Raw genomic sequence first — 17,680 nt, 5'->3', positions numbered from 1 at the left:
TTTAAAGGCATGTTCCAAAGTGGCATCATTAAGTTGGTCTCGAGCAAAGTCCTGCAGAGGAAACAAAATTGGTATTGCGGACCAGTCCGTATCCTCACTCACAGGCGGGTCGGGCTCATCTGCGACATCACCGACCAATGCTAGTTTGGACTGTCCATGTTTCCCCGCAGGTGGATGCTTTTGTGGAACTCCTGCTGTGACTCCCAGGATGGCATTCCGGTTTGGCGGTTCCCAAAGATCGATGTCCAGATGTTGTGGATTCTTAGGCGGTTCTTTTAAGACCGGGCTTCCGACCGTTGCATCAGTTGCCGGCATGTCCGGCCGGATCCACTCACCGAGGACATCATTAAACAGTGGGAAGTGTCGCCCCAAAATGAGTGGATATGGGAGTTTAGGTGCTATGGCAGCTACCACCATAACAGTTTTGTCTTTGAGTGTGACTGGTAGTATTGTTCTTTCATACTCCTCTGTTGTGCCAAAGAACCTTCACCTTGGGCAAGCGAGAAGTTATGGTTTCGTGTAAGGCAGAGCTGGAAACCAATGAGAGTTCACTCCCCGAGTCAACCAAGGCCAGAACAAGGTTTTGGTTGATTAGCACAGTCACCCGGAACAAACAAGGACTTCCTGATGTGCGACTCATGGTAAAACAGCTTGGAAAAGCAGGCCCAATATGTGCCACAGAACAGTCCATGGGTTCTAGTAGTTTAGGACACTCTGCCTTAAAGTGGCCTAGCTCACCACATTCAAAACACTTCAGGTTAGACGGCTTTGCACCTGGCCCTCTGTCCGTAGCAGTTTTGCCATTGGGCCCTGTAGCAAGGATTGTCAAACCTGGCTTTTGGCGTGGCAGCGGCTTTGGCATAGATGCAGGTTCTTTAGTCATTTGCTGTAGGGCACAAAATCTTTCTACCACGGTGGCAAGCTCTTCATAAGTTTGTGGGTCTGATTGCAGCACCCACCTTTGCAAATCGCGGTTCAGCTCCCGGATGCAGTTATCTAGCGCCAGAACTTCAATAATCCGAGAAGGCGAATTCTTCTCAGGCTGCAGCCATTTCTTTAAAATTTTAGAAAGCTCAGCCACTTGTGCTCTTACCGGTTTTTCTTTATCATAGCGCCATTGGTGATAGCGCTGGGCTCAGCCTGGCCCGGAAACTCCAATGCGAGCCAATATCTCAGACTTTAGGCACAAATAATCAGAGGCCCATTCCTCATCTACATCCATATACGCTCGCTGAGCTTCACTAGTCAGATATGGCGCCAGCCTCTTAGCCCAATCTTTAGGAGGCCATTTTGCCCTTTTTGCAAGTCACTTAAAGGACACCAGATATGCTTCTATGTCATCACATGGCGACATTTTCTGGAGAACAGGACCAAGTGGTTCATTTCTGTCATGTCTCACCTGGCTTAACTCTTCTCTTAAGAGCCTTGTGTTTTCCACCTGTGCATCGGCAACTTGTAGCATCTGAGCTTGCTGTTGTTGTTGCGAAGCAGCCACATTCACGAGGGTTCTCAGTACTTCCTCCATGTTGAGGTCTGCACGGGTTGGGTAGCGGAAACTTGCTTCCCGGAGTATCCCACTCCTGACACCACTTGTGGCAAGAGCCCGCTACTGCAGAAGCACACGCGAACAGCAACTTCCTTTTTATGGTACTTTATTGTCAGGATGGTAAATGTTTGACACCGTATACTTGTACAGCAATCATGGAGACCCTAAACACTAGCTATACATAGTCCAGCTCTCTCTCAGGACCAGCCAGCTCACCCAGCATTGGTCTCCGTGCACAAATGATATAAACAAGCTTTTATACCTGATACTCCTCCCTCAGCCTTAGCTTGATGGACAGGTGACACACACACCTTCTCTTTAAAAGGAAACGCCCATCACTGGCTCTGTAATTCAGACACACCCTGTCTGTTTGCTGAGAGGAAGGATTTCAAGTCATGTAAGTTAAACCAAACTTAAACTATTGCTTTTCATACATAGGTCTTTAGATTCAATCTAGGTGCATTACTGCACAAATGTTTTACTCTACTTCCCTGCTTCCTCTGCATATTGCCAGCTAAATGCCTCCTTTTGTTACAATATATATATATATATATATATATATATATATATATATATATAGATAGATAGATATAGATAGATAGAGATATAGATTATATATATATATATATATATATATATATATATATAGATAGATAGATATATAAAGATGTAAGAAGCAGTACGCTGCCTTCACCATCAATAGGAGGCCAGCGAGGAGACCCAGGTGGAGGTCCTAGAGGAGGCCCAGGAGAAAGTTCTTACCCTACCTCCATGACAACCCCTTTCACCAACCTTGGAACTACCTCTTTTCCCACCCCTGGAAACATCCCTTACCCCACCAACAGAATAGCTCCATACCCCACTCCCAGAGGAAGCACTTTCCCCACCCTTGGAGGAAGACAAGGGCAGGAGGAGCCTGAGCAGGATGAGGCAAGGAGCCCATCCCAGGTCCCGGAATAAGTTACTTGATTTGATAATCTAGTATTATATTAATTATGTTTTTGCTGCATAAAAGTGTAGACCAGAAATAATTTCTTTATTATTAAGTTTATTTGCTATTCTACAGATGTATGACTTCATGAGCTCAATAAGTGTTTGTTGCCAAGCAGTCCCTCCAATTTATCTGCATGTGCCTCCAAAATACAGTCCACTGACTAGTAATGTAATCACACAAAGATGAATCTTTTGGAGAATTTTTATAAATGTGACACCTCTGAACTATGCACCAGAAACAAATGTGGGCCAAATTAACACCCATACAGCAAATATATGTTTACAAAATGTCATAATGTTGTGAGGTTAAATGTTTTGTCTTCTTTTTTTTTCAGGTGCAGAGGACATACTACCTGCACATGTATTAAATTGACAAAATTAAGAAAAAGAAAAATGTTAAAGTATTTAGACTTAAAAAAAACATTATAGTTATTTCTTTTGGTTATACTATATAAGTTTTTGTTATGTTTGTTACATTTTGTTGTTTGTTTTGAGAAAAAAGTTTGTTATTTAAAATAAGCCTTTGTATATGTATTTTATGTGTTCTAACTAATGGGACTAAGTATGTTATAAGTTTTCTTATATCATGCTATTACATTTGCAATAGTACAGGTTGATGTGATGATTTAAAAAATTTCAAATTATGTTTGTATTGCAGGCCTATAATGTATAATTGTCTGCTCCATATATTTCCAATAAAAAATATATTTAAGTTTAAAATGTATTATATCATGTTATTATTTTATTTATTTTCTAAAGCAGCCATATTCTGCTTCATATCCTTTAGCTCTCTGCATGTCTGAGTGTTTGATCTGCGTACTGTGTGCCCTCTTACTTATTTATTCACTTCAATGTTGACACTTCAAACAGGAGATTGATGAATGGATAATTCATTCTGTAGCAGATATGTTTTTTTCATTGTAAAGCAACTAATACAGAGATGATGACAGCAGGTGCAGTATACATCTTTCTTATACCTAACTCAAATGTATTGATTGATGAGCTATCTCACAAACTACACAACTACAGTACACTGTGTTTCTGTGCTATCTGCTTTTTGTTATCTCTGAAGATAAAATCAACATTTTGAAGGTTTTGTATCAAAAGTGATTTTACAGCCCTGTATTATATATTTGTAGCTAATATATAATAATTGCATTTGTAACAGGGTTAGAAAAAGAGTAGGAGTACTGTGTTGGTGAGAAGGATCTGAAGATGAAGTCTCTGCACTCATCTTATCTCCCCCTACAACCTGTCCACTCGACCCTATTCCCTCTTAACTACTCTGTTCGCTCTCCGCCACTATATGCCCAAATCTAACTCACCTCTTCAACCTGTCTCTCTCCACTGGCACATTTCCATCCTCCTTTAAACATGCGCTCATCTCACTTATTCTAAAGAAACCATCTCTCGATCCAGCCTCTCACTCCAACTACCGCTCTATTTCTGTCTCCCCTTTGCCTCTAAACTACTTGAGCAATTGGTGTACAAACGCCTGTCTCACATTCACTCCTTTCATTCCTTCCTCGACTCTCTGCAATCAGGCTTCTGCCCCCAACATCCCACTAAAGCTGCTCTCACAAGAGTGACCAATGATATACTTACTAAAAAATCTAATGGTAATTTCTCCATACTCATTCTCCTAGACCTCTCTGCTGCTTTTGATACTGTTGATCACCCTCTTTTCCTACATACCCTTCACTTCATTGGCCTTCGTGACAGAGTCCTGGTTCACTTCCTACCTGTCGAACCTCTCCTTTAGTGTTTCTACCTCTGGCACATCCTCCCCTCCACTCCCACTATCACTTTGGGTCCCACAAGACTCTGTTCTTGGCCGTTTACTTTTTACTTGTACACCACTTCTCTTCGGGCACTAATTCACTCATTTGGCCTCCAATACCACCTCTACACTAATGACACCCACATCTTTTCTCTTCTACTGACCTCTCTCCTTCTATACTATCTCGTGTAACCAACTGTCTTTCTGCTATTTCCACATGGATGTCCCGACGCTGCCTAAAGCTCAACATGTCCAAAACAGAACTTATTATCTTCCCTTCTGCCAGTGTCCCCACCTGCCCTCAAATTTCACTCATTGTCAATAAGACCACAATTTCCGCAGTCTCCCAAGCCCGCTACCTTCACATTCAGACTCTCTCCCAGTACTGTCAACTCCACCTTAAAACTTTACCAGAATACGCCCTTTTCTTATCCATTCTATCATCATCTCCCGTCTTGACTATTGCAACCTCCTGCTATCTGGCATTCCTGACACCCATATATCCACACTTCAATCCATCCTAAATGCTGCTGTAAGACTGATTTTCTCTCACCATTCCACATCTGCTGCATCACTTTTCAAATTCCTACACAGGCTCCCTGTGTCCTCCAGAATCAAATTCAAATTACTCATCCTTACCTACAATGCCCTCAATAACAACACCCCTGCATTAAATCTCATATCAAAATACTCTCCCTCCCGTCCTCTTAGATCTACCTCTGACCTACGCCTTGTCTCGTCTCTAATAACCACTTTTCACTCCCGCCTACAAAACTTGTCCTGTGCTCCTCCCCACTTATGGAAATCCCTGCCATGCTCAATCAGACTTTCCCACAGCCTTCAAATCTTTACATGCTCTTTGAAAACCCATCTCTTTTTTAGAGGGGACCTTATCCTCGATAACACTATTCACACTAATGCACCCTCACAACTATCCCATTCTCCACTCTGAGCCACATTTGCTCCTTTTGTTTCAGCTGTGCCCTCTTCCCTTTAGAATGTAAGCTCTCTAATGAGCAGGGTACTCCATACCCTTTGTTTTCATGTCTCCATTCATTTTGTCTGCCATGTCTGTTCTTGTTTTACGTATGTCCTGTTTTATGTATGTTCTTGTCTTCCCTACTGTACGGCGCTACGGAGCACTGTGGGGTCTTACAAATCTACGATAATAATAATAATAATTATAATAATAAGGACTAGATTGGGAGATCAGCTAAATGGTGGTTTTCCCATCTTCTTTTAAATGAATCAAATCCCTAGAAATCACCAAAAAGTGGATTTGATTGTCCCAACTCTGGGGAGTCCAGGCATACCAGTCTTCGTCATTTCTCCCCCTACAGTTACATGAGTGTGTTTGGATCTGCTTGCTCGTGGGTTGAGAGCTGCGACCAGGCATTCCCGAGTGCCTCCGTTTAGTTTGGGGAGCGGTCTTCGGATCAGGACGGTAATATACCAACTCTATATGCTTGTGGATTTTTGTTTACATGACAGCCACCTATTCTCTGTAGAGTTACTGCTTGATGTACCAGCATTTTACTTTATGGCTCCACAGTGACTATGCTTTATGGAAGCTTCCCTATGGTCCAAAACAGCTCATTATTGTATGGTTAATATGGAATATCTCTTCCTTACGATTTTATATATGGATTATGAGGCACAACGTTGATGAATGATAGAGGTCCAATATGATGAGGCAGTTTAAAGAGTCATGGAAAGTAATCAGTGCAGTGATTTAGAGGTACATATATTTGAATTGGTTTGGCTACTGCACTAAATGTAACAAACTTTTACATACTTTTATTTTTTTCACTGTATCATAGCATTCATTTCAACCATTTCGAACTTAAAACAATGATCCAAAACCAATGAATTTTTTTAGGGGGATATTCACAATGATTTACTTTACTACGTCAACCTTTCATACATTTTATCTGTTCTATACTCATCATTGCAAATTATGTGATTGCAGGTTTTTTGGCAAACTTATTTGAAGGTTTTGAAAACTGGTGATCTATAGCTCAATTTGCCTTTGATAAATTCTATGATTAGCAAAGAATCTTGTAAATCACATAAAAAGAGAGATTTTACACTATTGTTTTTTTAAATTTGCTTTTCTTTAATAGATCTCCCCTCAACATTTCACCTGGTTTTGTTGTAAACATCACTTGTAGCATTCACCATGCTGATGTTCCTTCCACAAGCCAAACTTATAAAGTACAGCTGTTCTATGTGTCGTATGTTATATTTTCTTCATGTACACATGTCAGCGCTAAGGGTTTAGTTTATTCGCAAGCGTCAATCTGTCTTGGAGATCCTAAGTCTTTTCCTACAATAATGTCACTGCTTTTCTGTCAGACAGAAGAACTTTGCGGGGAGTGTTATTCATTACAGCTGCAAATCTATCACTGGGGTTGGCATGGCTCGTTAATGATAACATTTATTTCAAAGAACCATGTTTCGCTTTGTTGCAAGAGAGTTGACTTTGTGATCGTAAAATGTAATGAAATGCCAAGATGATAAAGTGAAATAAGTTTACCAAAAATACAACTAAAGTGATTCAGATATTCTTAAAATTACCGAGCTATTGGCCTTTGTAAGAGTATTTAGTTATAAATTGGCGACTTCCTACTACAGTGAAGACTTCATTGAAGTCAGACAAAGAAAACATACACAAAAGCATTGCTTTAATTATTTAATATGGGCTATCATAAAGCAATCTATTATGTAAATATCTACCATAATCAAAGAATTAAATATAAGCTCATGCCTTGAGTAGTCTTTTTCACTATAAACTTTCTTCTGGACAAAAGTGTTTAAGTCAGCATATAAGCAATATTATATAAAAGTATGGTGACAAGTTAAAGCTGATTGAAACTTCAGGTGTGCTAAAATTATACTAATCCAGATGATTTGGCATTAAAGCTGCAGGCAGAAATGTGGGAATTATATATGTGCATTAGTATGCATGGAGATGTTAAAAAAAAACTTGCCCATTTCAAATACTGACAGCTGAATCTGAATTCTTTCAAAGGTGCTGTAAGTTTGTGACATTTATTTGAGGCAAAGCGTAATGCCTTAAATAATATATAGCATTGCAAAATAAAGAAATCAAATCAAAGGAAATACCATAATGTTTGCATACAAAGCAAAACCAAAAATAGTCCATTTTATACCTATGTTTCCCATAATGCATTATTGGGAACACCCAGTGTTAATTTGCAATAAATAAAATAAAACAAAGAGATAAGAATCAGTAATAAAAATGCCATTATGACATATATTACAAACATCACATGAGATCAACATATTGGGCCTCATTCATTAAGGAAAGTTAAGCAAAAATTGGGTAAGTTTTCATACTTAAGTTTTCTGGACAAAACCATGTTGCAATGCAAGCGGTGCAAATGAATTTATTATTTTGCACATATGGAAAATACTGGCTGTTTTTTTCATGGTGCACACAAATACTTGATTGCTTATTTGTACACTGAAATTTAAAGTTGATCTAGGACATGCCCTACCCCAACTATAAATCTGCCATCACATTCTAAATTTACCTCCCCCTCCAATGCAACATGGTTTTGCCTTATTTGCTTACTTTTGCTTAACTTTTCTTAATGAATCAGACCCAATGTGATTAAACAGCAATATATGATACAATATAGAAAGGTTCACCTAATTGAAAGCGACAATGTTCGTTAACAACAGGCATTTAGTATTTGCAAATTATTCACATCAAGTGAAGGGAAAGATACATGTCATAAGCTCAAAGGGACATATTACATTAATAATAGTAGACATTAATGATATAAACAATAATAATAGATACCACCTTAAGTCAAAACCAGATTAACTCCTGCAAATAGTAGAATACTGGTGAAATGACAAGTAAAGTCCATAATATTTTCAATACGGCTCTATAAGCAAAATATATGTTTGAGAAGAATTAACAAATTCAACCTAATAATTTATTATTCTAGATAATTATATAACTGGAAAGGAAAATAAATAAACTCATACCAGATTATTTTATTAGCGGAAATATATTTGATATCTAATTGTTTTACATGGTTTGGGTTAAGAGCATGTCACAAATTTAGCCTCTTCTCAATTGCTTAGCAATAACAGACAAGAATGTTTTACATATGATCGGAGACTTTCAAGGAGTTTTGACACAGGATATTATTTGCCAGAGGCTGGAGTAATATAGCTGAATGGAGATATAGGAAGAGATGAGATTACAAATTTTGTTGACAATTTTGACCAAGTTAACATGCATAATCTCTTTAAATGAGATAGATATACACCAAGTTGCAAGATATAGTGTTGTCCATTTTAGATTCTTTATAGAAAGGATAAATTTGGGCCTTTAAGACATTCAATTGTAAAGGATTAATTATGTGTGCAGAGGTCACATGGCCAGATTTGTGCACATATGAATGGAGGGTGAGCTTAAACCCTGGGGAGCCTTGTCGGGATGTCAGGGCATGTATTATATTGACATGTCTAGATTTAGTGGTGATGTTGGTAGTAGGTGTGAAAGGAATCAAGACCAATGTGTGCCGCAGCCAGGAGGGCAATGGAAGCTGATAAAAGTTATTACTGGGAGGCCAATAGTAGAGGTAGAGTTTTTGTACTAGATATTAGACATTTTGAGTTATATATTCTATAAGGCCTCCTTTTTAAGCTTGTTGGTCCATGCACTAGTCCATTTTGGACTGCTGTAGGCCTCCGGGAGCCATTATTAGTTAGGTTTTATCTAGAGTCACAATCAAAATGGTGGTATTCAGCCTGACCACGTGGTTGGGCTTTTGGGATGGTGGTGTGTTTGAGCACGGAGCACTAATGGATTTCCAGAGTTCTGTCTGTTATATTAAGACAAAATAGAACTTTTTCAAAGTTTCTTTGTGCAGCATCCACATGATTCCTCTACTTGAAGGAGGACCCCTGTGCTGAAGCGGATGGTAGCTTTCTGGTGAATGGACTGAGGAGGCTTATTGGAGGAAGTGTACTCCAAGGAATACTGTTGCCTCAGGACATTTCCAATGGAAGCTCATCTGGCATTGGATCTGGATGTCATACAGGTTGAATGGGTTCTGAGTAATTGTAGACTGTGGTCTTGTCAGATGAAGCATACTGCAAAGATGGGAGCCAGAAGGGGCACCAGGTCTAATTGGCACAGGCAAAGGGCTGGTAAAATGGGTCAGTCCATGACTATTGCCCAGTCACAATGGATTCTGATAAGGCGGTGGAGGAGCAGAGATGGCTTGTGTCTTTCTCAACTAAGTGCCAGGCATGTGGTGGGTATGTGTGGAAGTTTGAGGGCCATGTGGTGAGGTTTGGTGGGCATGTGAGGAGGCATGTAGGAGAGTTTTGGAGTATCTATGGGGTCTGAGGGCTTGTGGAGGCTGGGTGTATGTGGGGTTTTTTGTAGCACTGGGTTCTGAGGACATTTAGGGCTATTTTAGAGGAATTGGGGGACATGTGAGAGCATTTTGTGATGAGTGACTTAGGTGTGCTGGGGTCATTTTGGGGCTGTTTTTTCATTCTTGAAATTAAGGGTAATGTGCAGTACTTTTGAAAGTTCGAAGACAGCACATGATGCCCTTGATGTATATCAGTCCTTGACTATATGCATGACCCTGTAACGTATTTTACACTTAATTGAATGTTTTGATATTGTTGCTAAGCCTGCGTTGGTCTGTCCATTGAACATATATGGATTTACTATATATATGTATGTATATATATATATATATATATATATATATATATATATATATATATATAGCCTCAGTAGCCTTTTTTATCTAATAAGGGTGGAACCCACTTCAAGGTTCAACATGCTGAGCATTCAGAGATCTCTTCTGCAGCTATTCTGCATATCACTGTTGTAATGCATGATAATTTGAGTTACTATCACCTCCCTGTAAATTTCATCCAGTCCGGCAAATCTCCTCTGACCTCTCTCATCAACAAGACATTTTTGTTCACAGAATTGCCATTCACTGGATGTTTTTTTTTCTCAGAATTGGATCTTATACCAATGAATGCATTTGCGTCCGAACGCAAATGACACTTTTTATGGGGGTGTACACTAAGGGCGTGCCAATGCAGATGCGGCTGGCCATATCATTTGCACCAGCTACAGGGCAGGTTTCAGTGCTGACTGATAGTGATGACTGGCACAAGATAGTCTTTACTGGGAAAAGTACACGTATGCAAGCCACTAGTTAGCACAGAACATGTGTATGTAAATAAGATAGACCATAAAAACAATTAGTATGTACAGTACACGTTAAGAACATCTTGACTTATGTATTTAATGTAAAAAAAAATATATAATTTAAAAAAAAAGCAACCATAATTGTATTTATGATTACAGTGTGATTACAGTGTTTAGAGTTGTTCATTTGTTTTATAATTTTATTTTTTTGCATGCATTCTGATGTGACCTTATATTGCACATATGCATGTGCATATACTGCACTCTGTTCTGTCTGTTAACAGATACCAAATACCGTTTAGGCACAGTGTACTTAAACCCACATCAAATAGAAATGCATCTTGAGATCTATTTGGATTTGAATACGCTCGGTACCACGCTCAAGTTTTGTGCATATTTTAAACTGTAACTTTCTGATTAGAATCAGGCCCCAAGAGCACAAAAGGAAACATTAATTACCATGTCTCTTCCAATACTAAATAGCTGTAAGTTCAGAACACGTGAGCAAGAGGCTGGTAGGGACAAAGGTAGCTTGGATGCCTGGAAGTAAACAAAAATCATGTGGTCAAAACCACCGATTACAGCCAGCAAGCTGCTGCCTAGGAACCATACTAAGCCGCCAGTCAGCGACACTGTAAAATCCAGAAGCTGTAATATGATCGCAGTAACCTAGTAACCGCTAGGGCTTGTAAATAAAGCACTTGGCGATTCGAAGTAAAAATGAACTCATAGGTGGGAATTCAATTCCCTCCAAAGTACCGCTGCGTTAAAGCTATTACCGTTATTTTAACCCGGCTCAGGGAGCTGCAAGCAAAAAGCCGGCGTTAAAACTACTGTAATAACGGTATTTACGCGCACTATTACTGTAATTACGTAATTCCCACCATAGAGGTACCAGATAAGTAAATGCAATATACAAAATTGAATGGGTAATAAAATAATATAGACAACAGTACAGATGATAAGGACAGTGGGCTATAAAATAAATAAAATCAATCCTAAATATAGGAAATATAAAGCAAAGTCATAAACCCTTAATGTAAGTCAAACTGTAAAAATATGTATACATTAATGCTATTAATATGGAAAATTAATAATGAAGGCATAACAGTCCTTTCTCATAGGAGTATCGTTATATGAAATAAGTCAAACTAAGGTCCTTATTGAGACATTCAGGGGATAATGCTGATTGATCTACCTTTGCTTCCTCTGCAGTAACAATGTACACAGATTAACACCCATTGGGAGTGAACAAGTTTATTCAATTGGCGTATCTCGAAAGTCCAACAATATAAATGCTTTTTGAGAAATGATCTAAGAACCACTTATTATGGTTCCCGCCCATTATATAGGAACCACAGGCCTTCTGTGCAAATGGGTTAATATTAGCTAATGTTTGTTTCCTCTTACAACAGTAAAAGAGTGAAGATCTCAGAAATGTTGTATCATTGATCTATTGGCCGTTTTCTAAGGCACTTAGCTGTCAAGATTCTTGAAGCACTTGAAAGCTTTCTCAGAGGAAGGAACATGCTGTATAATTGTTATTTGTTAATATTCTTCAGATAGAAAACATGAAGTCACTTTGTCTAGACACAGAGATTACAATCTATCAATTCATGATTAAAGAGCAATCTACTTTTTCAATTTAAAAAATAAATGTTAGAGTGGATGTGGAATTGCAATCACAATTTTGAGCCACAAGTCATGCAGGGCAATTATACTTCATCAATTTTTTTCAGCTAAAAAGGAAAAACTGATTCCAGCAAATGGAAAAGCAACGTGGCTATAACTTAGTACTTACTATCATTATTCATTGAAGTTGGCTAAAATTCATCACTTTGAAATACTCAATTAACGTTGAACTTCTACGCGGAGGGAATAGATTCTTTTATTTTAAATTCTGACACTGAAAATAAGCACAATGTAGATAAATTTAGTTTGGGGAAAAACATTATTGTTAGAATAAAATTATTTTTAATTTCCATAAGTAGGATTTACTGTGCAAATGCGTAATGTTATGATATACATAGTCTATATTTTCTATAAAAATTATACAATAAAATTCCCATTTTTACCATTTTTCATAATAAACATAATAAAGAAGAAGAATTATTTTATTCAGATTACTTAGGAATTTTCAGTAATATTGCCTTTGCTTTCAGATAGACAAGCTTCATTTTAGATATATTATCAATGATAACCTCATTATGCAATAACATTTACAATAATCACTACATGATGATTGTTTTATCTTGGGCAGATGAGACACGCCACAGAAACACAAGTAAAGCAAAGTCCAGCAGTTACGTTTAAATAGATCATGGCTAGTTTTAGTAATAGGTTAAGGATTAATGTGCCTATTTTCCTACACATGTGATAAGGAAAACAAACATAAAACAAAAACCTTGCCTGTCTGAAAGAGTTTTCTAATTAACAGTATGGGGGCATTGTGTCCAGCTCACAAATCAGACACCTTTGTAAATGGATGTACTTTTTATTCACAGTTGTTTTGTTAGGAATGCCCTATTAGGTCAGCATAGCATTTATTCCCCAGGGTGAGAACAAAGTGATTGCTTACAGTCTCAAATGTTACAAGGTTCTAACAGCCAACGGCAATTAATTGACTTTTTAGATCAAAATGTGGAAGAGCCTACTGAGGGGACAGCCAGCCACCCACTTCATATATAAAAACAGTCCATTTTACATATCTAAATGTAGCCAACCAGATGCATTTTTTTTTGTCTACCTAAAAAAGAGAAGACACTCACAGAAATTCCAGCCGTGAAGAAATTTGACCTAAATGTGTTGTTTCTGTCAATTTAGGTGGCCATATATTTAAAAATTTACATGAATAAATCACTGACCATTTTTTTACAAGTAATTTTTTTCATATAAAATGTTTCCGTACTATTTTTTCTAAAGCTATTCAAACACTCTACAATGGTTATTATTGTTTATAAGGTGACTACTTACTATGCTGCCATGCTAGAGATCGCCACTGTAATACAAAAACCTAAACTTCCCCCCTTGTTAAATGCAACATCAACGTTCGGGGTCAGGGAGAGTATCTGGGAAGACCTCTTCTACCAAGGGGAGCCAGATTTAGATGCTTGGTAGCTAGATGGTATTTTTTGTAATGATTTATTTGACTTTTATTCTATCTTTAAATAGAAAGAATTCATAAATAGTTGTTCAGCGTCAGCAGGTGGACAGCGCGCAATACATGACTAGTTAGTAAGAGATATTAATTGCTAGGCTTTCCATAACAACTACATAGCATTACTTTTGCTCCTCACCAAATGCTACTGATCGCTACTTATCATTGCTTATCACATGGCTGGTAAAAGTTTCATAAACTACTCCTTTAAAAAGTAGTGAACAGCAGAGGTCAGAACCGAGAAGCAGTAGCAGAGGAAATCTGATCCTTGCAGACATTTTTCAGAGGGCTCTGGAAATAAAACGGGGAGCAGAGGCCAGTGGCGTAGCTACCATTGGTGCGGGCGGTGCAGTGCACCAGGGTCCATGGAGATAATGGGGCCCATTGCATGGCAGATGCAGAGAGCCAGGGGCCCTGGTTCCCTCCTCCCTGCCTCCCTACACCAGGGACCACGGCTCACTAGTTCCGCTTTTGGTTTTCAAACTCATGACCCCAGTGCTGTGAGGCAGAAGTGCTAACCACTAGCCACTGTGCTGCACTTTAACTCTGGACCCTTAGTGGACGTACATCCTGCTCCCAAACAACAAGGTCAATTACAAGAATAGAAAATCACTGCACTACAAAAGGAAAAAAAATTGCCTTCTGTAGGATTATGAATAAGGGAAGCATGTGAAAACTAGAGTCATATTTACTATGAGAAAATAATTATGCCTGTGCTCAGCATCACCTGAACCTTTTAGAGGTCCAGCTGCATTGTTGTATAACTGCACTACATGAATACAAAAAAGAACAATTGTCAGTGCTTATCCTTGTCAGTATAAATCTGAATATATCTGGCACAATAGACATATGAGGTATTGGTTCACTGTAACGCTCTTAAAGTTTGCTATACCTGTAAAACTTTTGTATAATTTGTACATGTTTTATGTTGAAGGCCTAGAAACTAATAATTATGCCCATGTAGACATAATATGTACAATACTCTTTCAAATAGCACAGATAGCCTTGGACGCATGTTGTGCATTACAAATATATTCATGATTCATAAACTACATAGATTTCTTTTTGACATCTGGAAGATGTTCCTTTGCACTGTGTGACCTGTTCCACATTACTTCCCCCATTCCTTGCATCAATATGTCCCTTCACATGACTGCAAATAATAAAAGTCCTGTTTATTTTATGGCACTTGGTTGCAAAGAAATAGAGACAGGACATATAGTTTAATAGACAATTAGCTAAACAAGAAGATGTAATTAAAATATAAATAGCTGACTAGGAGATTACACTGTACAATACTTTACATATATACTTTCACTTTATTGCAGGTTTATCAAAAGCTATTAAAATAAGGTATTATTATTAATTATATTATATTATACTCCTTGAGATAAGTATTCCTCTGTTTTTTAAAATATTTAAATATTTGGCGTGGGAGATGCCATGTGATGCTCAACTACAGAAATATTCATATGCTATAATGGAACTGTGCCCATACGAGCCATATTATTATGTAAGATAAAGGAATGATTTCTAGCCTTTATTAAGTAATATTTACAAATATAGTTTGAAATAAATAATCTTTCAGTATAAGTCTGGCTAAGTAAAAAGAACTCTAAGGGGCGTATTCAATTGTCAGCGTTAACGCTGCAAAACGAGCGCTCAAAAATTATTACCGTTTATACGGTAATATTGTGCGCGAAAACCGTTAATGCGGTAGTTTACTTGCGGAATTTCAGCTCGCAGTTTAGGGAGCTGCGAGCTGAAATTCCGCGAGTAATTACCGTATTAACGATAAGATTTTTCGAGCGCTCATTTTGCAGCGTTAACGCTGACAATTGAATACGCCCCTTAAAGCCAGTGAGCTCTCACCTTAGAAATTAAGCGGGTGTGCATATGTTTAGAGAGAAAATTCAATTGACTTAATATTTAGCATTTTATGTGTGCAGACTTCTTTGTATTATATCTGGCACCATTAACTACTATTACTAGTAGTTAATGGTAAGCATTCTGTGTAGGGTTCCCAATTTTCCCAATGTTTATTCTGATTTTTATCTTACTATTATGCAGCTATAAATATATTGATCTTTTTCTTCTTTTTTGAGCTAATAAACATTATGGGACAGAGTCATTAAGGAGAGCAAGGCAAAAAAGGAGTAAATTTGATCCTGGACAAACCATGTTACAATGCAAAGGGTACAAATTAATTTATTATTTTGCACATAAGGAAAATACTGACAAATACTTCCCTCACCATCCATTAGTTGCTTCTGTCACTGTAAGTTCAGCCGCGATGTGCAGAAATCTCCTTAGTGAGGAGATCTCATGAGAGTGTGGCTATAAGTCATAGTCTCACTCTCACGAGATCTTCTTACTAAGGAGCTTACTGCACACAGCGGCCGCCCTTACAGTGCAGAAGCACGCCTGCCGCAGACACTAAAAGACGGTGAGGGAACCACAAGAAATAAGAACGTAAGTGCTCAAGGGGTGGGGGGGTAGAGAAGGAGTGGAGCAGAGATAATACATAATGGCTGGGGGGGGATCATGACTGGGGGGCTGGAGAAAAACTCAAAAAGGAGTAAGGAGAAAAAATATATAGTTTAAAATATTCAAATGGATTACCACTTCACCAGTGGGTGTGGGGGTGGGTGGGAATCATGACTGGGCCTAGGGACAGAAAAAATAACAACAAGCAAATAAAGATGAAGGAAAAACATACTTGCCAACTCTCCCGGAATGTCCTGGAGACTACCGAAATTTGGGTCGGTCTCACGGACTCCAGGGAGAGCTGGCAAATCTCCCGCATTCTGCTAGTGTTTTCCCAAAATGCCGCGATTAGCAGCGAATCGCGTCATTTTGGCCCCGCCCCATGACAAAACATCCTTTCCGCGGCGGGGGCGGGGCCAAAATGACGCGATTCGCCGCGCCCCACCCTCCAGTCACGGCCATCTCACGGAAAATACTTTGCAAAAGTAGGCAAGTATGAGGAAAAAGAATAACTGAAATAATATATAGTTTAGTGTGTTCCAATTGATTATGACATCACCACTTATGTAGTGATTCCCATACATGCACACGCAATATCATCATGATCATCTATTTATATAGCGTCACTAGTTCCGCAGCGCTGTACAGAGAACTTACTCACATCAGTCCCTGTCCCATTGGAGCTTACAGTCTTTTTCTGGTACTTTGAGCTATTGGAATTTGAAGTGGCACGTTTATTTGGTCTATTTTGAGACTATTGGTGTGCATGTAAGGGAATCATTATATATGTGGTGATGTCATAATCAATTGGAGCATACTGCACTATACATTTTTTCATTTTACTTTTTTGAACTCTGGATCCAACTTTTTTGCATTTTGAAAATACTGAGTAGGTATATTAAAAGGAACATTTGTCAAGTGACTTATGCCCAATCTGATATTACTGGGGCCCCCAAATATCGGATTGGGCATAACTTGCTTGACAAATGTGGACCTCACAGTACCTCTAGCCCAGGGGCCTACAATGTCTTAATCCCACCCTGGCTGTGCATTTAGGGGAGTAGCTGCAGATACACCTCTAGTAGGCATATCTGTTCCAGCTGCTTCTTCCCTAGTGCAAGATCCATGCTGCTTATGAGGAACATCAGCACAATCTAGCTTTGGGTTTAAAAATAATTACATAAACAAATAAAAAAGTAACCCCCCCCCCCCCCAAAAAAAGCACAACCAGCCATAGTGCTGCCTGGTGCCGGTAAAATTTAGGGGACAAAGAGCCTGGGGTCCCTCTGAATTCACCAGTACCACCACTAGTCTTTGTCATCATAGCTAAGAAACATGGACTGGAAACTCTAGAGGGATTGGGCTGGCAAAAAAAATGAGTGGCCCTCATGTAGGTTTAACCAGTCCCATGCTGAAAAGCAATATGGCCATTTCCAAAACCCATGGGTGGTGGGATTAGATTTATTGTTCAAAAAAAGAGGTTAAATTACC

The sequence above is a fragment of the Mixophyes fleayi genome, chromosome 3, assembly GCF_038048845.1.
Source record: "Mixophyes fleayi isolate aMixFle1 chromosome 3, aMixFle1.hap1, whole genome shotgun sequence".
Classification (NCBI taxonomy): domain Eukaryota; kingdom Metazoa; phylum Chordata; class Amphibia; order Anura; family Limnodynastidae; genus Mixophyes; species Mixophyes fleayi.
The sequence above is the reverse complement of the archived record's forward strand: the minus strand, read 5'-3'. Positions refer to the sequence as shown.